Source organism: Pan troglodytes, chromosome 6, assembly GCF_028858775.2.
Source record: "Pan troglodytes isolate AG18354 chromosome 6, NHGRI_mPanTro3-v2.0_pri, whole genome shotgun sequence".
NCBI classification, from domain to species: domain Eukaryota; kingdom Metazoa; phylum Chordata; class Mammalia; order Primates; family Hominidae; genus Pan; species Pan troglodytes.
The window spans coordinates 7,121,300-7,145,865 of record NC_072404.2 but is presented as its reverse complement, the minus strand read 5'-3'; the positions used below and the strand labels follow the sequence as shown (position 1 = coordinate 7,145,865).

At 52.1% G+C, this 24,566-nt stretch overlaps 1 long non-coding RNA gene across 2 annotated transcripts; it reads left to right on the top strand.

The window, feature by feature from the left end:
• The first annotated feature begins 7,166 nt into the window (after positions 1-7,166).
• On the top strand, positions 7,167-23,868 carry LOC134810481 (uncharacterized). Of its 2 annotated transcripts, XR_010158725.1 has the most exons (5): positions 7,167-7,259; positions 21,592-21,878; positions 22,920-22,986; positions 23,318-23,454; positions 23,563-23,868. It is a non-coding gene; the product is annotated as an uncharacterized LOC134810481 (long non-coding RNA). The 2 variants fall into 2 exon arrangements; XR_010158724.1 differs by having other exon boundaries at positions 22,920-23,454.
• The last annotated feature ends 698 nt before the right edge of the window (positions 23,869-24,566 follow it).

The following is a 24,566-nucleotide window of genomic DNA, read 5'->3' as shown; positions in this document are numbered from 1 at the left end:
TTGGCCTCTCTAAGTGTTGGGATTACAGGTGTCAGCCATCCTTCTGGCCCAATTTTTGTGTATTTTAAAAGTAAAGTTACAGACAGGATTTCACCGTGTTGCCCCAGCCGGTCTTGAACTCCTGACCTCAAGCAGTCCTCTGGCTTCTGCCTCCCAAAGTGCTAGAATTATAGACATGAGCCACCACGCCCAGCCCCTAACTTCACTTTAAAAATACGACTTTTCGCTGGGCACGGTGGCTCACGCCTGTAATCCCAGCACTTTGCGAGGCTGAGGAGGGCAGATCACGAGGTCGAGAGATCGAGACCATCCTGGCTAACACGGTGAAACACCGTCTCTACTAAAAATACAAAAAAATTAGCTGGGTGTGGTGGCGGGCGCCTGTAGTCCCAGCTACTCAGGAGGCTGAGGCAGGAGAATGGCATGAACCCGGGAGGCGGAGCTTGCAGTGAGCTGAGATTGCGCCACTGCACTCCAGCCTGGGCGACAGAGCGAGACTCCATCTCAAAAAAAAGAATACGACTTTTCTGGCCAGGCACAGTGGCTCATGCCTGTAATCCCAGCACTTTGGGAGGCTGAAGCAGGTGAATCACGAGATCAGGAGTTCCAGACCAGCCTGGCCAACACAGTGAAACCCTGTCTCTACTAAAAATACAATAATTAGCCAGGCGTGCTGATGCATGCCTGTAATCCCAGCTACTGGGGAGGCTGAGGCAGGAGAATCACTTGAACCCAGGAAGCGGAGGTTGCAGTGAGCCGAGATCGTGCCATGGTACTCCAGTCTGGGCGACAGAGTGAGACTCTGTCTCCAAAAAGTGATAGATAGATAGATAGATAGATAGATAGACAGACAGACAGACAAATAGATAAAAATACAAAAATTTAGCTGGGCATAGTGGTGGGCACCTGTAATCCCAGCTACTTGGAAAGCTGAGGCAGGAGAATCGCTTGAACCCAGGAGCCGGAGGTTGCAGTGAGCCGAGATCGCACTATTGCACTCCAGCCTGGGTGACAGAGTGAGACTCTGTCTCAAAAAAAAAAATACGGCTTTTCTTCATAAACAATAAACACGTTACGTGAGTCTGTGTTGAACTATCTAGTCTGGGCTTCAGCCTCGGTGGCAGATGTCTTGTGTATGACATCTGAGAAGCCGCTGTTACCCCATAAATATTTATGGGCAACCGTAATCCTCTCACATTACAAGGATTTCTGTACTCATTTTACAACCCTGGTCGATGTTCTGTGCTGGGTTAGAAGTCATTTCACCAACGTGTGTTTCTAACACTCCAGAAAACCCTCTCCTCACTCTCGTCTCTGAATGAAGAACAGAGTTACAACCAATGCGGGTCAGTAACAATGTTTAAACCCCTCCAACACCGGGCAGCCGGGCCAGATGGTGCCAGCGACGCTGCTGACATGGCCACGTTGGTCTGGTGCCCAGTTCAAAGGTATCTGGTGGGCCTTCCTTTGTTGGTGAGATTTTCACAAGAATGCGTGCGATTTCTAGCTCCAGCCAACTTGGCCCCAAATCTACGACTGTAGGAAAAAATCCGCTGTTAATACGGTCTCACTCTATCTTAAAAGAGTTTATGTATGCACTTAAAATTTAGCCATTTATTATTTTATTATTATTATTTTTTATTATTATTTTTGAGATGGAGTCTTGCTCTGTTTCCTAGGCTGGAGTGCAGTGACACGATCTCGGCTCACTGCAACCTCCGCCTCCTGGGTTCAAGCGATTCTCCTGCCTCAGTCTCCCAAGTAGCTGGGATTACAGGCGTGTGCCACCACGCCTGGCTATTTTTTGTATTTTTAGTAGAGATGGGATTTCACCATGTTGGCCAGGCTGGTCTCTAACTCCTGACCCCAAGTGATCCGCCCACCTCAGCCTCCCAAAGTGCTGGGATGACAGGCGTGAGCCACCACGCCCGCCTTATCCATTTCTTTAAAACAATCACTGTGCATTTTCTTCTCTGCAAGCTGTGAGGTCTCTCCTTTATTTTTCATCTATTGATGTGAGAATCGCTAATTTGATGGTCCATTTAATGACTATCGATTGGCTAGGGGAACAGGACAAAGTTTCTGATCCCATGGAACTTATATTTTAGGGGAGAGAGACAGAAAATAAAAATAGTCATTTAAATAGAAAGGAAAATACCAAACAGCAAAAAGTACAAAGAAAATTAAAATAGGGTGTCCTGCTTCAAAAAAGAGAGTGGCTCTGACATGTCGGGTGGCAAGTACAGCCCTCGCTGGGGAGGTGACCTTTAACCTGACGTCCGCCCCACCAGGGGACAGGCAGGCCCAAAGAAGAGCTCAGGTCCCGAATCACTGATGTGAGGCGGGTGTGGTGGCTCACGCCTGTGATCCCAGCACTTTAGGAGGCCGAGGCAGGAGGATCGCTTAAGCCCAGGACTCCCAGACCAGCCTGGGCAACACAGCAAGACCCAGTCTCTACCAACAAAAAAAAAGAATTAGCCAGGCATGGTGGTGAGCGCCTGTAGTCCCAGCTACTGGGGAGGCCAAGGCGGGAGGATCTTCTGGGCCCAAGAAGTTGAGGCTGCAGTGAGCTGTGAGTGCAACTTTTCACTGTACTGCAGCCTGGGCAACAAAGTGAGACCCTGTCTCAAAAAAAAAAAAGCAAAAGACCAAAGTCACTGATGTGAACGCAGTTTGTGAACTGTAAAGGATTCCACAGCCTCCTGTGTTCCCCCCACCCGCCTCTCTTCATCACAGCCTCCTGTGTTCCCCTACCCGCCCCTCTTCATCACAGCCTCCTGTGTCCCCCCACCCGCCCCCCTTCATCACAGCCTCCTGTATCCCCCCCACCCACCCCTCTTCATCACAGCCTCCTGTGTCCCCCCACCCGCCCCTCTTCATCACAGCCTCCTGTGTCCCCCCACCTGCCCTTCTTCATCACAGCCTCCTGTGTCCCCCCACCCGCCCCTCTTCATCACAGCCTCCTGTGTCCCCCCACCCGCCCCCCTTCATCACAGCCTCCTGTATCCCCCCCACCCACCCCTCTTCATCACAGGCTCCTGCGTTCCCCCCACCCACCCCTCTTCATCACAGGCTCCTGCGTTCCCCCCACCCATCCCTCTTCATCACAGCCTCCTGTGTCCCCCCACCCACCCCTCTTCATCACAGGCTCCTGCGTTCCCCCACCCGCCCCTCTTCATCACAGGCTCCTGTATCCCCCCACCAGCCCCTGTTCATCACAGGCTCCTGCGTTCCCCCACCCGCCCCTCTTCATCACAGGCTCCTGTGTTCCCCCCACCCACCCCTCTTCATCACAGGCTCCTGCGTTCCCCCCACCCGCCCCTCTTCATCACAGGCTCCTGCGTTCCCCCCACCCACCCCTCTTCATCACAGCCTCCTGTGTCCCCCCAACCACCCCCCTTCATCACAGGCTCCTGCGTTCCCCCACCCGCCCCTCTTCATCACAGACTCCTGTGTCCCCCCACCCGCCCCTCTTCATCACAGGCTCCTGTGTTCCCCCCACCTGCCCATCTTCATCCATTCTCCAGCCCTGGGAGGTGAATCCTGGAAATGCTGACCACAGTCCTATCCCGCCAACGTGTGCGTGTGTGTGTGCGTGTGTATGTGTGTGTGTGTGACAGAGAGAGAGAGAGAGAGAGGGACAGGGTCTTGCTCTGTTGCAAGGCTGGAATGTAATGGCACAATCACAGATCACTACAGCCTCAACCTCCTGGGCTCAAGTGATCCTCTCGCCTCAGCCTCCTGAGGAGCTGGGACCACAGGGGTTCACCACCATGCCCAGCTAATTTTTTAATTTTTTGTGGGGATGAGGTCTCACTACGTTGCCCAGGCTGGCCTCGAACTCCTGGGCTCAAGCAATCCTCCTGACTCAGCCTCCCAAAGTGCTAGGATTACAGGCGTGAGCCACTGTGCCTGGCCCCAAATCACTTCACAGCAGGTGGAAAATAGTAACCAGACACCAGGCTGGACCGTGGATCTGGTAATAAAATCAAGGAAGGTGCCGTGGGCTGCAGGGAAGGTGACGTTCCTCCAGTTGAGAGGATGATCTGGAGAGTCTGTGAGCTGGAAACTGCGGTCTTTGGGGTCAGATGGCCCGAGGTGGAATTCCGGCTCCGCTCCTCCTGGGTTGGACACCTTGGGCAAGGTCCCTCGCGGCTTTGAGCTTCATGTCTGTGACCAACACCCACACTGACCTGCAGGGTCACTGTGAAGACTGGACAAAGCACGGCGCGAAGGGCACAGGGGCAGGCTGCGAGCGGCGTTTCATAACGGTAGGAACTGGTTTTCTGTTTGTTTGTTTTTGTTTTGAGACCGAGCCTTAGTCTGTCACCCAGGCTGGAGTGCAACGGCACCATCTCGGCTCACTGCAACCTCCACCTCCTGGGTTCAAGCGATTCTCCTGCTGCAGTAGCTGGGATTACAGGCTTCTGCCACCATGCCCAGCTAATTTTTGTACTTTTCGTAGAGACAGGGTTTCACCACGTTGGTCAGGCTGGTCTCAAACTCCTGACCTCAGGTGATCTGCCCACTTTGGCCTCCCAAAGTGCTGGGATTACAAGTGTGAGCCACTGCATCTGGCTGGCAGGAACTACTGGGTTTTTTTGTTTTGTTTTATTTTGTTTTTGAGACAGAGTCTCGCTCTGTCACCCAGGCTGGAGTGCAGTGGCACGATCTCAGCTCACTGCAAGCTCTGCCTCCTGGGTTCACGCCATTCTCCTGCCTCAGCCTCCCAAGTAGCTGGGACTACCAGCGCCCACCACCACGCCCAGCTAATTTTTTTGTATTTTTAGTAGAGACGGGGTTTTACCGTGTCAGCCAGGATGATCTCGATCTCCTGACCTCGTGATCCGCCCGCCTCGGCCTCCCAAAGTGCTGGGATTACAGGCGTGAGCCACCGCGCCTGGCCGGATCTACTGTTTTTATCAGCTAAGAGCCAATACTGAAATCAACAGCTCCCCAAGCAGAAAGATTTCTTCCCCAACATTTATCCAACATCAAGACCGCTGATCTCGGCTGAATACCTGCCTCCAGGAATGAGTAAACTCCACAACCCCCTGTACCCTAGCACGGCCCCTTGGGGCACATGGGAGAACTCGGGAGCCCAGGCTGTCCGGGGCATCGCTGTCCTCTGCAGAAAGCTGCACCTGTTTGTCCCGGGGACACCTGCCGTGTTCAAGGACATGCTCCCAAGATTCTGCTAGGTTCAATCACCTTCTCTGCGTTTCCAAAATACAGATGAAGGAAACTGACTAGATAAAAGATTTCTAAATGGCCCCTCCACAGCCAATCCAGTTCCTGAAAGAAATGTCTAAGTTGCGTGGTCCAAACCAGAACAACGTGATTTTTAAACGCAAAGCTCTGAGCAGCACAGGTTTCCTGAGCCTTGTGGGAGCAGGAGCACTTCGAGCCGGAGGGATGCCTGTGAGGCAGAAAGCGCCTGGGAGGCCGAGGGCTTTCACGCCGCGCCGGGCACCACGCTGCCAGCAGAGGCCAACGGTGAGCAAACAGTGCCACCCCCTGGCACCCGGCTCAGAGACACTCACGCACGGGCTCTGCAAAGCCAGGGTGTCCTGAGAGAGGCAGGGTGAATGAACATTCCGGAGCAGCTGAGATTCCCATGCAGTGTCCCACAGGGGGGCTCGTCTGGGGAGACAGCTGCCCTGGGGTGAAGCCCACTCTCTCTCCAGCTCGATGGCTCCAGCACAGCCCTGTCCCGAGGCTGCACGCAGGAACCGCCTGGACCCTTCACAATCACCCTCCGAGGCTGCCACCTGTATCTCAATCTCTCTTCTTCAGAGCAGGAAACTGGGGCAGACCGGCCCACACAGCTGGGGAGCGGCAGAGTCAGGAGACAACACCAGCGCGTCGAGAGCTGCGCCCGCTCCCTGACATCAGGGCGACAGACCCCTAGGACGGAGACCCAGGTGGGAAGAGCCACTGCCTGAGAAAAGCCAGGTGTGGCTGCGTGGGGCCCCTCGGGTGTACGGGGACGGCTGGACTGAGGCACCCGGTGCGGAGTGAACTCAGTGTTCGTTCATTCATTCACCCACCCTCCGACATCCACCACGGCCTCAACGCAGGCCCTGCTCCAGGCACTGGAGCTACGGTGGCCTCGGTTTTTTTGTTTTTTGTTTTTTGTTTTCTGCTTCATCGCCCAGGCTGGAGTGCAGTGGCGCAATCTCAGGTCGCTGCAACCTCCGCCTCCCAGGTTCAAATGATTCTCCTGCCTCAGCCTCCTGAGTAGCTGGGATTACAGGCACCTGCCACTACGCCTGGCTACTTTTTCAATTTTTTTTTTTTTAATTATACAGTGGTGCGATCTTGGCTCACTGCAACCTCCGCCTCCCGGGTTCAAGCAATTCTCCTACCTCAGTCTCCCATGTAGCTGGGATTACAGGCACCCGCCATCATGCCCAGCTAATTTTGTATTTTTTTTAGTTGAGATGGGGTTTCACCATGTTGGCCAGGCTGGTCTCAAGCTCCTGAGCTCAAGTGATCCTCCTACCTTGGCCTTCCAAAGTGCTGGAATTACAGGCTTAAGCCACCACACTCAGCTCATTTTTGTTTTTTGCTTTTTGATTTTTTGTTGGTGGGGTGTGGGTGACAGGGTCTTGCTCTGTGTTGCCCAGGCTGGAGGGCAGTTGTGCAATTGTATTAATAGCTCACTGCAGCCTCAACCTCTGGAGTTCAGGTAATCCTTCCACCTCAGCCTCCTGGGTAGCTGGGACTACAGGCATGAGCCACCACGCCCAGCTAATTTTTAAATATTTTATAGACATGGGGTCTCTCTCTGTTGGCCAGGCTGGTCTCGAACTCCTGGCCTCAAACGATCCTCTCGCCTTGGCCTCCCACAGTGCTGGGGTTTCGGGTGCGGGCCTGCACACCTGTGGCCTCGGTTCCATTTGTTCTGGTGCCTCCCCACTCTGCAGGTGACTGAGGGTCCCTGCTGGTGCTCCCCATGTCCCCAGGTTGCATGTAGATTGCCCCACACTAGTAAACGACTCCCCACCTTCAACTCCCTTTTGGTTACACAACCAGAAGGCGGCTCCGTTTTCCTGTTTGGACTCTGACTAACATGAAGCCACAGGAAGTCTTAAACGGCCAAATGACATCATCGTATTGCTGTTTTTGAAGGAAATCTCTCTGGCCATTGTGTTAAAGAAGGATGTTATAGGGTAAAGGCAGAAGCAGGAAGTCCAGCCGGGAAGCATCACAGCTGTCCTAGGGAGGAGGACGCGGCCTGGACCAGGGCGGCTGCGGTGAGAGGGACGGGGTACAGCAGCAGGCAGGTTGGCTGGGGAGAGAGGACGCGGCCTGGACCAGGGCGGCTGCGGTGAGAGGGACGGGGTACAGCAGCAGGCAGGTTGGCTGGGGAGAGAGGACGCGGCCTGGACCAGGGCGGCTGCGGTGAGGGGGACGGGGTACAGCAGCAGACAGGTTGGCTGGGGAGAGAGGACGCGGCCTGGACCAGGGCGGCTGCGGTGAGAGGGACAGGGAGCTGCAGGCAGGCTGGGGAGATGCCTGGGGGTCATCAATAGCAGGGAGCCCCAACCTTTTTGGCACTAGGGACCAGTTTTGTGGAAGACAATTTTTCCACGGACAGCGGGGGCAGGGGATGGTTTCGGGAGGATTCAAGCACGTTCGATTTATGTTGCACTTTAGTTCTACTATTATTACACTGTGATACAAAATGAAATAATTCTACGACTGGCCATTGTGTAGAATCAGTGGGAGCCCTGAGCTTGTTTTCCTGCAACTAGACGGTCCCATCTGTGGGTGATGGGAGACAATGACAGATCATCAGGCATTAGATTCTCATAAGGAGTGTGAAACCTAATCCCTCGCATGCACAGTTCACAATGGGGTTCACGCTCCTGTGAGAATCGAACTCGGCTGCTGATCTGACAAGGTGGAGCTCAGGCGGTAACGTCGGCGATGGGAGCGGCTGTTAATACAGATGAAGGGGCTGGCTGTGGCGGCTCACGCCTGTAATCCTAGTACTTTGGGAGGCTGAGGTGGGTGGATCACCTGAGGTCAGGAGTTTGAGACCAGCCTGGACATCATGGAGAAACCCCATCTCTACTAAAACTGCAAAAATTAGCCGGACATGGTGGTGCTCACCTTTAATCCCAGCTACCCAGGAGGCCGAGGCAGGAGAATCGCTTGAACCCTGGAGGTGGAGGTTGCAGTGAGCCAAGATTGTTCCACTGCACTCCAGCCTGGGCAACAACAGTGAGACTCTGTCTCAAAAAAAAAAAAAAAAAATACAGGTGAAGCTTTGCCCACCGCTCACCTGCTGCTCACCTGGTGTGCTGCCCCGTTCCTAACAGGCCATGGATGGGTACCAGTCTGTGGCACGGGGGTTGGGGACCCCTGGTCAACAGGACGCAGTGATGGATGGAATTGGGGGTTAGGAAGGAAACAAGACATCTGTGTCTCCTGGGTGCTGGCCGGGGCGGCTGCAGGAGGCGGCTCTGGAGCTCTGTTCCGAACGCACTTTGTCCAAGTTCCAGGGAGCAGCTGGGTGCTCACAGCAGCTGCTGCCCAAGGGGGAAGGAAGGCAGGAGGCTGTGTCCCAATTTTGTCTGGGACTAAAGTTGACCCTTCCTTGAAATACACTTCTGATTTTTTTTTTTTTTTGAGACAGAGTCTCGCTCTGTCGCCCAGGCTGGAGTGCAGTGGCGTGATCTTGGCTCACTGCAAGCTCCGCCTCCTGGGTTCACGCCATTCTTCTGCCTCAGCCTCCTATGTAGCTGGGACTACAGGCGCCCACCACCACGCCTGGCTAATTGTTTTGTATTTTTAGTAGAGACGGGGTTTCACCATGTTAGCCAGGATGGTCTTGATCTCCTGACCTCGTGATCTGCCTGCCTCGGCCTCCCAAAGTGCTGGGGTTATAGGCATCAGCCACCGCACCTGGCCTCACTTCTGAATTTTATCCCTAAGTTGGCACGGGAACGTTCCAGAAGGCAGAGATGGTTACTCCCTGTATGCCAGTGAATCTCAAGTTAGCTCAGGTAGCAGAGCCTCCAGAGGTCATGGGAGTTTTCTTAAACATTTAGAACTATGCCTACATTTGACTCCCATGTACATTTGACTCCTGCCTACATTTGACTCCCGCCTACATTTGACTGACTCCAGCCTACATTTGACTCCCGCCTACATTTGACTCCTGCCTACATTGGACTGACTCCCGCCTACATTTGACTGACTCCAGCCTACATTTGACTCCCACCTACATTTGTCTCCCACCTAAATTTGACTGACTCCCACCTACATTTGACTGACTCCTGCCTACATTTGACCCCCACCTACATTTGTCTCCCACCTAAATTTGACTGACTCCCACCTACATTTGACTGACTCCTGCCTACATTTGACCCCCACCTACGTTTGAGTCCCACCTACATTTGACTGACTCCCGCCTACATTGGACTGACTCCCGCCTACATTTGACTCCCACCTACATTTGACTGACTCCTGCCTACATTTGACCCCCACCTACATTTGACTCCCACCTACATTTGACTGACTCCTGCCTACATTTGACCCCCACCTACATTGGACTCCCACCTACATTTGACTGACTCCCGCCTACATTTGACTCCCACCTACATTTGACTGACTCCTGCCTACATTTGACTCCCACCTACATTTGAGTCCCACCTACATTTGACTGACTCCGGCCTACATTTGACCCCCACCTACATTTGAGTCCCACCTACATTTGACTGACTCCTGCCTACATTTGATTCCCACCTACATTTGACTCCCGCCTACATTTGACTCCCACCTACATTTGAGTCCCACCTACATTTGACTGACTCCTGCCTACATTTGAGTCCCACCTACATTTGACTGACTCCTGCCTACATTTGACTCCCACCTACATTTGACTCCCGCCTACATTTGACTCCCACCTACATTTGAGTCCCACCTACATTTGACTGACTCCTGCCTACATTTGAGTCCCACCTACATTTGACTGACTCCTGCCTACATTTGACCCCCACCTACATTTGAGTCCCACCTACATTTGACTGACTCCCACCCACGTTTGACTCCCGCCTACATTTGACTCCCACCTACATTTGACTGACTCCTGCCTACATTTGACTCCCACCTACATTTGACTCCCACCTACATTTGACTGACTCCTGCCTACATTTGACTCCCGCCTACATTTGACTCCCACCTACATTTGACTGACTCCCGCCTACATTTGATTCCTGCCTACATTTGACTCCCATCTACATTTGACTGGCTCCCACCTACATTTGACTGACTCCTGCCTACATTTGACTCCCGCCCACATTTGACTCCCACCTACATCTGACTCCCACCTACATTTGACTGACTCCCACCTACATTTGACTGACTCCCGCCTACATTTGACTGACTCCTGCCTACATTTGACCCCCACCTACATTTGTCTCCCACCTAAATTTGACTGACTCCCACCTACATTTGACTGACTCCCGCCTACATTTGACCCCCACCTACGTTTGAGTCCCACCTACATTTGACTGACTCCTGCCTACATTGGACTGACTCCCGCCTACATTTGACTCCCACCTACATTTGACTCCTGCCTACATTTGACTCCCACCTACATTTGACTCCTGCCTACATTTGACTGACTCCCGCCTACATTTGACTCCCACCTACGTTTGACTGACTCCCGCCTACATTTGACCCCCACCTACGTTTGAGTCCCACCTACATTTGACTGACTCCCGCCTACATTGGACTGACTCCTGCCTGCATTTGACTCCCACCTACATTGGACTGACTCCCGCCTACATTTGACTGACTCCAGCCTACATTTGAGTCCCACCTACATTTGACTGACTCCTGCCTACATTTGACCCCCACCTACATTTGAGTCCCACCTACATTTGACTGACTCCCGCCTACATTGGACTGACTCCTGCCTACATTTGACTGACTCCCACCCACATTTGACTCCCGCCTACATTTGACTCCCACCTACATTTGACTGACTCCTGCCTACATTTGACTCCCGCCTACATTTGACTCCCACCTACATTTGACTGACTCTCACCTATATTTGACTGACTCCCACCTACATTTGACTCCCGCCTATATTTGACTCCCGCCTATATTTGACTCCCGCCTACATTTGACTCCCGCCTACATTTGACTCCCACCTACATTTGACTCCCACCTACATTTGACTGACTCTCACCTATATTTGACTGACTCCCGCCTACATTTGACTCCCGCCTACATTTGACTCCCGCCTACATTTGACTGACTCCTGCCTACATTTGACTGACTCCCGCCTACATTTGACTCCTGCCTACATTTGACTCCCATCTACATTTGACTGGCTCCTGCCTACATTTGACTGACTCCCGCCTACATTTGACTCCTGCCTACATTTGACTCCCATCTACATTTGACTGGCTCCCACCTACATTTGACTGACTCCTGCCTACATTTGACTCCCGCCCACATTTGACTCCCACCTACATCTGACTCCTACCTACATTTGACTGACTCCCACCTACATTTGACTGACTCCCGCCTACATTTGACTCCCGCCTACATTTGACTCTTGCCTACATTTGACTGACTCCCACCTACATTTGACTGACTCCTGCCTACATTTAGCTCCCACCTCCATTTGGCTCCTACCTCCATTTGACTCCCAACTGCATTTGACTCCCGCCTCCACTGGACTCTGTCCTGCATTGGACTGACTCCCACCTACATTTGACTGACTCCCACCTACATTTGACTCCTGCCTACATTTGACTCCCGCCTACACTTGACTCCTGCCTACGTTTGACTGCCGCCTACATTTGACTCCCTCATCAATAAACTTCCCCAGGGGCAATTTGCATATAGTTCTCTGAACCTAAAAATTCACTCTAAAAAATATAATATTTCAAGAAACCCCATTTTCGCTAGACAGAAGTACATTTCATAAGTCTGTTTAGTAAATCCAACGTGCAGGGTCATGGCAAAGCTCAGCTGGTGCTGGACAGCTAAGCAACCGGGCGCCCTCCCTGGCAGCAGGTAGCAGTCCTGGGTACCCAGGGTCTGAGAAAGCTGTAGACAGAAAATCCTTACATCAAGCACATCCCATCGTTAATTTAGTCTCCTTCCCCTGAGACTACTTTCTTCTTATCTTTATTCTGTTTCTGGAGACAGCGTCTCACTTGTTGCCCAGGCTGCAGTACAGTGGTGTCAGCTCACCTCACTGCAGACTCAACCTCCCCATGCTCAAGCAATCCTCCAGCCTCAGCCTCCTGGAGAACTGGGACCACAGGGATGTGCCATCGTGCCCAACTAATATTTTTGTGTTTTTTGTGTATTTGGCAGAGTCTCTCCGTGTTGCCCAGGCTGATCTTGAACTCCTGGCCTCAAGCGATCCTCTCACCTTGGCCTCTCAAAGTGCCGAGATTACAGACATGAGCCACTGCGCCTGGCTGAGACCATTTTCTTACTTTGTTACAGGATCCCCTGGGTCCCCAAACCTCAGCGTTAAAGAGCTGCCCATAGTGGACAGCCCGTCTAGCTAGGTGCGTCACGGCCAGTGGAGGAGGTGGGGTCGCAGACTAAGGAGGCCTTGCCCGGCTTCTTCTTCTTCTTCTTCCTCCTCCTCCTCTTCCTCCTCCTCCTCCTCTTCCTCCTCTTCCTCTTCCTCCTCTCTTCTTCCTCTTCCTCTTCTTCCTCTTCCTCTTCTTCCTCTTCCTCCTCTTCCTCTTCCTCCTCCTCTTCTTCCTCTTCCTCTTCCTCCTCTTCCTCTTCTTCCTCTTCCTCTTCCTCCTCTTCCTCTTCTTCCTCTTCCTCTTCTTCCTGTTCCTCTTCTTCCTCTTCCTCTTCTTCCTCTTCCTCCTCCTCCTCTTCCTCCTCCTCTTCTTCCTCTTCCTCTTCCTCCTCTTCCTCTTCCTCCTCTTCCTCTTCTTCCTCTTCCTCTTCTTCCTGTTCCTCTTCTTCCTCTTCCTCTTCTTCCTCTTCCTCCTCCTCTTCTTCCTCTTCCTCTTCTTCCTCTTCTTCTTCTTCCTCTTCCTCTTCCTCCTCTTCCTCCTCCTCTTCCTCTTCTTCCTCTTCCTCCTCCTCTTCCTCTTCTTCCTCTTCCTCCTCCTCTTCTTCCTCCTCCTCTTCCTCTTCTTCCTCTTCCTCCTCCTCTTCCTCTTCTTCCTCTTCCTCCTCCTCTTCCTCTTCTTCCTCTTCCTCCTCCTCTTCCTCTTCTTCCTCTTCCTCCTCTTCCTCCTCCTCTTCCTCTTCTTCCTCTTCCTCCTCCTCTTCCTCTTCTTCCTCTTCCTCCTCCTCTTCCTCCTCCTCCTCTTCCTCTTCTTCCTCTTCCTCCTCCTCTTCCTCTTCTTCCTCTTCCTCTTCCTCCTCCTCTTCTTCCTCCTCCTCTTCCTCTTCTTCCTCTTCCTCCTCCTCTTCCTCTTCTTCCTCTTCCTCTTCCTCCTCCTCTTCTTCCTCTTCCTCTTCCTCTTCTTCCTCTTCCTCCTCCTCTTCCTCTTCTTCCTCTTCCTCCTCCTCTTCCTCTTCTTCCTCTTCCTCCTCTTCCTCCTCTTCTTCCTCTTCTTCCTCTTCCTCCTCCTCTTCCTCTTCTTCCTCTTCCTCTTCCTCCTCTTCCTCTTCTTCCTCTTCCTCTTCCTCTTCCTCTTCTTCCTCTTCCTCCTCCTCTTCCTCTTCTTCCTCTTCCTCCTCCTCTTCCTCTTCTTCCTCTTCCTCTTCCTCCTCTTCCTCTTCTTCCTCTTCCTCTTCCTCTTCTTCCTCTTCCTCTTCTCCTCTTCCTCTTCCTCCTCTTCCTCCTCCTCTTCCTCTTCCTCTTCTTCCTCTTCCTCCTCCTCTTCCTCTTCTTCCTCTTCCTCCTCCTCTTCCTCTTCCTCCTCTTCCTCCTCCTCTTCCTCTTCTTCCTCTTCCTCCTCTTCCTCCTCCTCCTCTTCTTCCTCTTCCTCTTCTTCCTCTTCCTCCTCCTCTTCCTCTTCCTCCTCTTCCTCTTCTTCCTCTTCCTCTTCTTCCTCTTCCTCTTCCTCCTCTTCCTCTTCTTCCTCTTCCTCCTCCTCTTCCTCTTCTTCTTCTTCCTCCTCCTCTTCCTCTTCTTCCTCTTCCTCTTCTTCCTCTTCCTCCTCCTCCTCTTCCTCTTCTTCCTCTTCCTCCTCTTCCTCCTCTTCCTCCTCTTCTTCCTCTTCCTCTTCCTCTTCTTCCTCTTCCTCTTCCTCTTCTTCCTCTTCCTCTTCCTCCTCTTCCTCTTCCTCTTCTTCCTCTTCCTCCTCCTCTTCCTCTTCTTCCTGTTCCTCCTCTTCCTCTTCTTCTTCCTCTTCCTCTTCTTCCTCTTCCTCCTCCTCTTCCTCTTCTTCCTCTTCCTCCTCTTCCTCCTCTTCCTCCTCTTCTTCCTCTTCCTCTTCTTCCTCTTCCTCTTCTTCCTCTTCCTCCTCTTCCTCTTCCTCTTCTTCCTCTTCCTCCTCCTCTTCCTCTTCTTCCTCTTCCTCCTCTTCTTCCTCTTCTTCCTCTTCCTCTTCTTCCTCTTCCTCTTCTTCCTCTTCCTCTTCTTCCTCTTCCTCTTCTTCCTCCTCCTCTTCTTCCTCTTCCTCTTCTTCCTCTTCCTCCTCCTCTTCTTCCTCTTCCTCCTCTTCCTCTTCTTCCTCTTCTTCCTGTTCCTCTTCTTCCTCTTCCTCTTCTTCCTCTTCCTCTTCCTCCTCCTCTTCCTCTTCTTCCTCTTCCTCCTCCTCTTCCTCCTCCTCTTCCTCCTCTTCCTCTTCCTCTTCTTCCTCTTCCTCTTCTTCCTCCTCCTCTTCTTCCTCTTCCTCCTCCTCTTCCTCTTCTTCCTCTTCCTCCTCCTCTTCCTCTTCTTCCTCTTCCTCCTCTTCCTCCTCCTCTTCTTCCTCCTCCTCTTCCTCCTCCTCTTCCTCCTCTTCCTCTTCCTCCTCTTCCTCCTCCTCTTCCTCTTCTTCCTCTTCCTCCTCTTCCTCCTCCTCTTCTTCCTCTTCCTCTTCTTCCTCTTCCTCCTCCTCTTCCTCTTCCTCCTCTTCCTCTTCTTCCTCTTCCTCTTCTTCCTCTTCCTCCTCCTCTTCCTCTTCTTCCTCTTCCTCCTCTTCCTCCTCTTCCTCCTCCTCTTCCTCTTCCTCCTCTTCCTCCTCCTCTTCCTCTTCTTCCTCTTCCTCCTCCTCTTCCTCTTCTTCCTCTTCCTCCTCTTCCTCCTCCTCTTCTTCCTCTTCCTCCTCCTCTTCCTCTTCCTCTTCCTCCTCTTCCTCTTCTTCCTCTTCCTCCTCCTCTTCCTCTTCTTCCTCTTCCTCTTCTTCCTCTTCCTCTTCTTCCTCTTCCTCCTCCTCTTCCTCTTCTTCCTCTTCCTCCTCTTCCTCCTCTTCCTCCTCTTCTTCCTCTTCTTCCTCTTCCTCTTCTTCCTCTTCCTCTTCCTCTTCTTCCTCTTCCTCCTCTTCCTCTTCCTCTTCTTCCTCTTCCTCCTCCTCTTCCTCCTCCTCTTCCTCTTCTTCCTGTTCCTCCTCTTCCTCTTCTTCTTCCTCTTCCTCCTCTTCCTCCTCCTCTTCTTCCTCTTCCTCTTCTTCCTCTTCCTCTTCTTCCTCCTCCTCTTCTTCCTCTTCCTCCTCTTCTTCCTCTTCTTCCTCTTCCTCTTCTTCCTCTTCCTCTTCTTCCTCCTCCTCTTCTTCCTCTTCCTCTTCTTCCTCTTCCTCCTCCTCTTCTTCCTCTTCCTCCTCTTCCTCTTCTTCCTGTTCCTCTTCTTCCTCTTCTTCCTCTTCCTCTTCTTCCTCCTCCTCTTCTTCCTCTTCCTCTTCTTCCTCTTCCTCCTCCTCTTCTTCCTCTTCCTCCTCTTCCTCTTCTTCCTGTTCCTCTTCTTCCTCTTCCTCTTCTTCCTCTTCCTCTTCCTCCTCCTCTTCCTCTTCTTCCTCTTCCTCCTCCTCTTCCTCTTCCTCCTCCTCTTCCTCCTCTTCCTCTTCCTCTTCTTCCTCTTCCTCTTCTTCCTCCTCCTCTTCTTCCTCTTCCTCTTCTTCTTCCTCTTCCTCTTCCCCTTCTCCTTCTTCCCCTTCTCCTCCTTCCCCTTCTCCTTCTTCTTCTTCCTATTATTTGTAGAGATGGAGTCTTCCTTTGTTGCCCAGGCCAGTCTTAAACTCCTGGGCTCAGGTAACTCTCCTGCCTTGGCAGGAGGAGGGTTAGGTTTAGGGTTAGCGTTAGGTTTATGGGAAGCAACACCATCATTTTAGACTAAAAAGTCATGGTAGATTAATCATCTTAATGTACAGAATGTGGTGAGATGCCTGCTTCTTTCTTTTTGGTCAAAGAGAAGTAAGCTAGAGTTTTTGCCAGAGAAAAAAGGTGCCTCTGGCACTCCCAGAAGCCTGGGCAGGCCAGGAGCAGTGCTCATGCCTATAACCCCCACACTTTGTGAGGCCAATGCAGAAGGATCCCTTGAGCCAGGAGTTCAAGACCAGCCTGGGAAACAGAGAGAGACCCCCCCCCACCGCCCCCGCTCTACAAAAAATTTAAAAATTCGCTGGGCATGGTGGCTCACGCCTGTGGTTCCAGCTACTCAGGAGGCTGAGGTGGGAGGATTGCCTGAACTCTGGAGGTCGAGGCTGCAGTGAGCTATTAATACGATTGCACTGCACTCTAGCCTGGACAACAGAGCAAGACCCTGTCTAGAAAAACAAAAACAAAAACAGACTCAAAGACTCAATAATTCAAATTCAAAACTTCTCAAAAGAGAAGATAGAGGCCGGGCGCGGTGGCTCACACCTGTCATCCCAGCACTTTGGGAGGCCGAGGCAGGTGGATCATGAGATCAGGAGTTCAAGACCAGCCTGGCCAAGATGGTGAAACCTCATCTCTACTAAAAATACAAAAATTAGCCATGTGTGGTGGCACACACCTGTAATCCCAGCTACTCAGGAGGCTGAAGCAGAGAATTGCTTGAACCGAGGGGGCGGAGTTTGCTGTGAGCCGAGATTGTGCCACTGCACTCCAGCCTGGGCGACAGAGTGAAACTCTGTCTCAAAACAAAAAACAAAAAAACAAACAAAAAAACAAAAAGAGAAGATAGAGACAGACTTCTTTTTTTGGTGCGGGGGGATGGAATCTCACTCTGTCACCCAGGCTGGAGTCCAGTAGTGACAAGATCTTGGCTCACTGCGACCTCCGCCTCCCAGGTTCAAGTGATTCTCCTGCTTCAGCTTCCCAAGTAGCTGGGATTACAGGTGCCCACTGCCACGCCTGGCTAATTTCTTTGTGTTTTTAGTAGAGACAGGATTTTACCATGTTGGCCAGGCTGGTCTCGAACTCCTGACCTCGTGATCCACCCGCCTCGGCCTCCCAACGTGCTGGGATTACAGGCGTGAGCCCCCGCGCTGGCCGTGGCCTATATTTCTACACAGCTGTCATTTCAGGAATATCGTAGGCATGAAACCACATGGATCACAGCCTCTGGGACTGACTTCTCATCCAGCACAATTCTCTGGAGATTAACCCACGTTGTGTGTGTCAACATCCCTTCCTCTTTCTTGCTAAACAGATTCCACCTGAAGAGATTTCAAAAGAAAAGAACAGTTTTAAAGACCACGTGCACTTTTCAGATGAAGGGGGATTCACCCTGCTAGGTTCTGCGTCACTCAAACAAAAACACATTCTCGCATAGCTCCAGAGTCTTAAAAATGCCTAAAAATTCTACTTGCTTGTCTCTTTTTTAAGGAACTAACTAAATCTCCCCCCGCCTTTTTTTTTTTTTTTTGAGACAGAGTCTCGCTCTGTCGCCCAGGCTGGAGGGCAGTGGCGCGATCTCGGATCACTGCAAGCTCCGCCTCCTGGGTTCCTGCCATTCTCCTGCCTCAGCCTCCTGAGTAGCTGGAACTACAGGCGCCTGCCACCACACCCGGCTAATTTTTGTATTTTTAGTAGAGACGGGGTTTCACCATGTTGGCCAGGCTGGTTTCGAACTCCCGACCTCAGGTGATCCTCCCGCCTCAGCCTCCCAAAGTGCTGGGATGACAGGCGTGAGCCACTGTGCCTGGCCAGGAACTAACTTAATCCCGATCATGTAAAATTTCAGCTCAATTTATCACCTCTTACTTCACTGCAATTAAATAATCTCCAACACATATATTAAAAGTTATAGAAGTCATTTATTGTTCCTCTTTAAAGTTATTTCTGCACAGAATATAACCTACATCTTATTTCTATTTTATTTTCCCTGTGGTTAACACGCTGTCCATTCGTCTCTTCCGTCGGCTTGCTTTTTAATCATGCTACTGCTCTAATATATGGTCTTTATTGTATTAGTTTATGCCTTATATTAAATTATGTTCATATAAGATTTGCAAGAAAAATAGCTTTTCGGCTTACTCAGGAATTTGGGAGACTTAATTTTGGTCGGCTGATTCTCAAGAAAGAAATTACAGTGTGAAAGGCAAAATGCCAGGGGAGGGCTGGAGGCTTCGGAGGACGGGAAGGCGCCCTCAGCCTCATGCCTTCTCTCAAGGTGACAGGCACCTGAAGATGTTTTCACTCAACACTTTCTTTTCTGTTTTTTGTTTTTCCAGACAGGTCTCACTCTGTCACCCAGGCTGCAGCTCAGGGTTTAATCATAGCTCACTGCAGCTTTGACCTCCTGAGTTCATGTGATCCTCCCACCTCAGTCTCCCAAGTAGCTGGGACTACAGGCGCACACCACCATGCCCGGCTAATTTTTCCGTTTTTAGTAGAGATGGGGTTTTGCCATGTTGCCCAGGCTGGTCTCGAACCCCTGACCTCAGGTGATCCGCCCACCTCGGCCTCCCAAGCAGCTGGGATTACAGGCGTGAGCCACTATGCCTGGCTTCGTTCATTAAACACTTTCCATGGCAAGGCAGGGGGCTCGGGTAGGGCGATTGGCTGCAGGGCCCCCGTGGGGAGCAGGTGCTGGGTCGAGACCGGCACTCCTGGGGGCCTCTGACCTCCCCAGCAGCTCTTCACTCGGTTTCCCCGTTGCAATGATAACATCAGCTTGTGCCTGCCCCCGTCTGCCTGAAGCTTCTCCTCAGATCCTGCTGCCTGGCTCGGGCCACTATGGACCCTGGGACTGACAATCTAACTGCCTCTGCTGCACCTGGCGGGGGCCCTGTAGACCCTGTCCACATGCAGCCTGTGGACATCCAGTGCTCAGCCAGTCTTCCCTGCTGGGGGCTGAGGGTGGGCAGAAAAGGCGGCAAGGAAAGTCCTCCACGGAGGGGGAGGGTGGATGGAAAAGGCGGCAGGGAAAGTCCACGGAGGGGCCGTGGGTGTCGGGGCCACAGCATGACCATGGAGACAGCTCGGTCTGCGTCGCCACGCTGAGAGGTGCCATCCTTTCAGGGCATGGCAGGTCAGGAGACCGAGGCAGGGGAGAGGTGCACAGTGAGGCGGTGACTCCTGAGGCCACAGTCCTCACCAGCCATTTCAATGGCAGCTGGAAAAGAAGTTCCCAGCTCTGTCCCTGGGACAGGGCTGGCCGCGTGTGTGGCACATTCTCAGTGCATGTTGCTGAACCAGGAACACGTGAATGTCAGACTCCAGTTCCACGCCTGGGCATGTGCCCAACAGAAGGGGGTGCCTGTGGCCACCCAGAAACAGCGCTGGTCAGAGCATGATATTCATAACAGTCAAAAAATGGAAGCATCTGCCAGACTGGGCAATATAGTGAGACTCCATTGCTGCAAAAAAATAATTTTTTTTTTTTTTGAGACGGAGTCTCGCTCTGTCACCCAGGCTGGAGAGCAAAGTGGCATGATCTTGGCTCACTACAACCTCTGCCTCCTGGGTTCAGGCAGTTCTCCTGCCTCAGCCTCCTGAGAGTAGCTGCAGGTGCCCGCCACCACACCTGGCTAATTTTTGTATTTTTAGTAGAGATGGGGTTTGCCATGTTGGCCAGGCTGGTCTCAAACTCCTGACCTCAGGTGATCCACCTGCCTTGGCCTCCCGAAGTTGTTAGCCAGGCATGGTGGTGGGCACCTGTGGTCCCAGCTACTCAGCAGGCTGAGGTGGGAGGATCACTTGAGCCCAGGAAGTCGAGGCTGCAGTGAGCTATGATTGCACCACTGCACTCCAGCCTGGGTGACAGAGTGAGACCTTGTCTCTAGGGGAAAAAATAAAAGACAAACCAAAAAACCAAGGAAGCAGCCCAGATGCCCATCACAGAACGGGTGGGTGTGAAATGCACTCATCATGGAATACTACACGATAAGGAAGCAAGGAAAACTGCTGCACATGGCCACACAGATGAACCTCACAGAACCCGAGGCCGGGTGCGGCGGCTCACACCTGTCATCCCAGCACTTTGGGAGGGCAAGGCAGGTGGGTCACCTGAGGTCGGGAGTTCGAGACCAGCCTGGCCAACATGGCAAAAGCCCGTGTCTACTAAAAATAGAAAAAATTAGTCTGGGCACGGTGGCTTACGCCTGTAATCCCAGCACTTTGGGAGGCCGAGGTGGGTGGATCACCAGGTCAGGAGATCGAGACCATCGTGGCTAACATGGTGAAACCCCGTCTCTACTAAAAATACAAAAAAAAAAAAAAAAAAAAGCTGGGTGTGGTGGTGGGTGCCTGTAGTCCCAGCTACTTGGGAGGCTGAGGCAGGAGAATGGTGTGAACCTGGGAGGCAGAGCTTGCAGTGAGCCGAGGTCGTGCCACTGCACTCCAGCCTGGGTGACAGAGCGAGACTCCGTCTGAAAAAAAAGGAATGAGGCCAGGTGTGGTGGCTCACACCTGCAATTCCAACACTTAGGGAGGCCGAGGCAGGAGGATCAATTGAGCCCAGGAGTTCGAGACCAGCCTGGCCAACATGGCAAAACCCTGTCTCTACTAAAAATACCACATTAGCCGGGCGTGGTGGCGGGCACCTGTAATCCCAGCTACTCGGGAGGCTGAGGCAGGAGAGTCATTTGAACCTGGGAAGCGGGAGGTTGCAGTGAGCCGAGATCGTGCTACTGCCCTCCAGCCTGGGCGACAGAGTGAGACTCTGTCTCAAAAAAAAAAAAAAAAAAAAAAAAGCCTGACTCTGGGCTTTGCAATATCGCCAGGAAAGGCAGGCACTCCACACCCTGAACGGAGGTAAAGTCCTTGTGCCTCCCATGGGCCCAGCTGAGCTGGACTCAGGTTCTCATCCCTCCAGGGCGGTGTCCACCGCTGGAACAGGTGTCTTGCCTGCCTATTGCCACTTGGTGGCAGCGTGTTGACCAAAGGAGAATTGGATCTTTTCCCCCAGTTTCCCAGGAGCAAATCACAATGGAAAACCTTCAGTGGGGAGCAGTGGCTCAAGCCTCTAATCCCAGCACTTTGGGAGGCTGAGGTGAGAGGATCGCTTGAGCCCAGGAGTTTGAAATCACCCTGAGCAACATAGAGAGACCCTGTCTCTACAAAAAAATACAAAAGAAAAACTTTGCCAGGTGTGGTGGTGTGTGTCTGTGGTCCCAGCTATGGGGGAGGCTGAGTCAGGAGGATCACTTGAGCCCAGGAGGTGGAGGCTGCAGTGAGCTGACAGTGTACCACTGCACTCCAGCCTGGGTGACAGAGTGAGACCCTGTCTCAAAACAGAAAAGAAAAGAAAGTAAAGCTTTGTAAAGGAGGTTCTCATCCCTCCAGGACCGGGTCGGCTGCTGGAACAGGTGTCTTTCCTGCCTCTTACCACTTGGTGGCAGCGTGTTGACCGAAGGAGAATTGGATCTCGTTCCCCAGTTTCCCAGGAGCAAATCATGGTTCCTGGAGAGCAAGTCATCCAGTGCATAGGATTTATCCAGAAGGCTGCGCATCGGCAGTAGCCACGGGTCTGTGTCTGCAAGAGCAGCGCATCCGGGTGCTGAGTGCTGTGGTTCCAGGGCTCCCTGAGTCTGGGGGAGTTCGCAGCAGAGGTGATGTCTACGCTGAGCGGGGTAAGGGATGGTGTGCAGAGCTAAATGGACGCCACCCTCCCTCCAAGCCCGGTCTTACCACTGTGTTCCCCATGCAAGTAGGAAAGGGGTTCATTTCCTGCCCTAAGCAAACTTGCCCAGGCTCAATAGGAGACAGGTCTCAAACTCTGAACCCTCCAAATATTCCAAGCATGGCTTCTGTTTTTAGCCAAATGCATTCACTCATTCAGAAAATACTTATTCATTTATTTAACTTATTTTTTAGAGAGTTTTTTGTTTGTTTGTTTGTTTGTTTTTGAGATAGAGTTTTGCTCTTGTCTCCCAGGCTGAAGTGCAATGGCATGATCTTGGCTCACTACAACCTCCACCTCCTGGGTTCAAGCAATTCTCCTGCCTCAGCCTCCCAAGTAGCCGGGATTACAGGCGCCCGCCACCATGCCTGGCTAATTTTTGTATTTTTAGTAGAGATGGGACTTCACCATGTTGCCCAGGCTGGTCTCGAACTCCTGGCCTCAGGTGATCCACCCGCCTCAGCCTCCCAAGGTGCTGGGATTACAGGCATGAGCCACCACACCTGGCCTTGTGGTTTTAATTTGAGTTTCTCTGATGATTAGTGATGCTGAGCATCATTCATATACCTTTTGGCCATTTGTTTGTCTTCTTTTGAAAAATGTCTCTTCATATCCCTTGCCCACTTTGCCCCTCCCGGTTTCAAGTGATTCTCCTGCCTCAGCCTCCCGAGTAGCTGAGACTGGAGGTACGCACTACCACACCTGGCTAATTTTTGTATTTTTAGTAGAGACGGGGTTTCACCATGTTGCCCAGCCCAGTCTTGAACTCCTGACCTCAGGTGATCCACCTGCCTCGGCTTCCCAAAGTGCTGGGATTACAGGCATGAGCCACCGCACCTGGCCTGTCTTTAATTTCAAATGCTGTGTGTCACCGATGTATAGGAAAGCAACTGACTTTTGTTTCATAACCTCGTACCCTACATTTGCTCATGAGTTCCAAAAGTTGTGTTTTTCTTTTCTTTTCTTTTCTTTTCCTTTTTGGATTCTTTAGGATTTTCTGCAATCACATCATTTGTGAACAAAGAAGTTTTATTTCTTCCTTCCCAATATGTATACTGGTGATTTCCTTTTCCGGTCTTTTTGCTCTAGCGGGGACTCCCAGTTTGAGGCCTGATGGGGTGGTGGGAGGGGACGTTCCTGCCTCTTCCTGATCATGGCTCCCTTCAGTTCTGCCTGCTGGGCCCTGAGTTGCTCTGGGAACCGCTGAGCACTGGCTCTGTAAGCCTCGGGCCCCCATACCACTTTCCTGCGGGCCCTGCCCTGCCTGCCTGCCTGCCTCCAGGCCCCACAGCCCTGTGGAGCCGCCCAGTTGAGCAGTCCTGCCCCCTCCCTGCCACGCCCCCTCGGGGGTCCTCACTGCTCCCAGATGAAAGCCCCTGTTGTCCCCAGAGGCTCTGTCTCCTTGGGGGACGTTCACCAGCTGCCTCTCAAAGGACCATCTGAGACCAGACACTTCCGTGGCCTACGGCTTCCTCAAGGACTCTACAAGACACAGAAATCCCTGCTGTCTCCACTGAAAAGAAAGGGTAAGGAGGGTCATTTCGACATCATGTCAGAGCCGTTCCTCACTGCCCCGGCTTCCTGTGTGACCAGGTGTTGGTGAAACGAGATTAATCCACCACTCACACGCATAGGAGTCCGTGACCAGGCCCCCCGCCGTGCTGGGCTGAGTGGACGGCACGGGAGACGGCCCACGGGAGACGGCCCACGGGAGATGACCCACGGGAGACGACCCACGGACCATTCTCGCTTTGCCTCCAGTGTCGCTCAAAGGGGACCTGCATGAAGGAGACGTGGGGCTTTGGAGGTGCGGGATTTCTTCTTACCTCTGTTCCCACTACTTACCTTCAGAATAAATCTCTAAGTCCGGTATTAGCAAATTCTTCACAGATGTAGGCCACACAAAGCACCCTCATTGTCTGTCATAAATATAATATCTTTTAAAATCTCCAACGCAACGCACGGGCCTGTTTCTTCTCATAAATCTAGGCTGCCTGTCTCTGATCAAATTCTGCTTTTCCAGCAGTTTTACAGCTAAGTCCTCCCACATAATTTGTAATCGTTTCTTTACAAAGGACATTAAGCTAACCGTGATCCTGTGCTGAATTATGTAGCATTTACCACGCTCCTGTTTTTAGATTCCTTATCCCTTTCTAGTGGATTCTAAAAATATCAGTTAAGCCACCAACTAATTTCTAATCCTTGCTTCTATTAATATTGACCGTTCGTCTCTTAGCCTTTGTCCTTGCTTGATTAAGGAATTCAAATCTTTTCCTGAAAATGTGATTGTTGACAATATGACCGGCTCTGGCTAGAGCACCAGGCAGGAAGGGATTCTGGCTCGCGGGGGTCCGGAGACCAGCTTAGCCACAGAAAGCCCTTCAGGTAACTCGGAGTGTTCTCTCCCCGTCTCACTCTCTCGTTAGGCAAGAAACCAACAGTATCTTAACATATAGATTAAATTTTAAATTCTCCATTATCAGCACCCTGCACGGTGAGACAGGCCTCCAGATTTTGAGGTTGGCTTAAAAGGCCTCCTAACCGTGAGGCGGCCCAGGTGGACCACTTAACCTCGAGCCGCATCTGTCAACGCAGACAGCTTCTCTGATGAGTGAGATTCGGCTGAGATCTGAAGCGG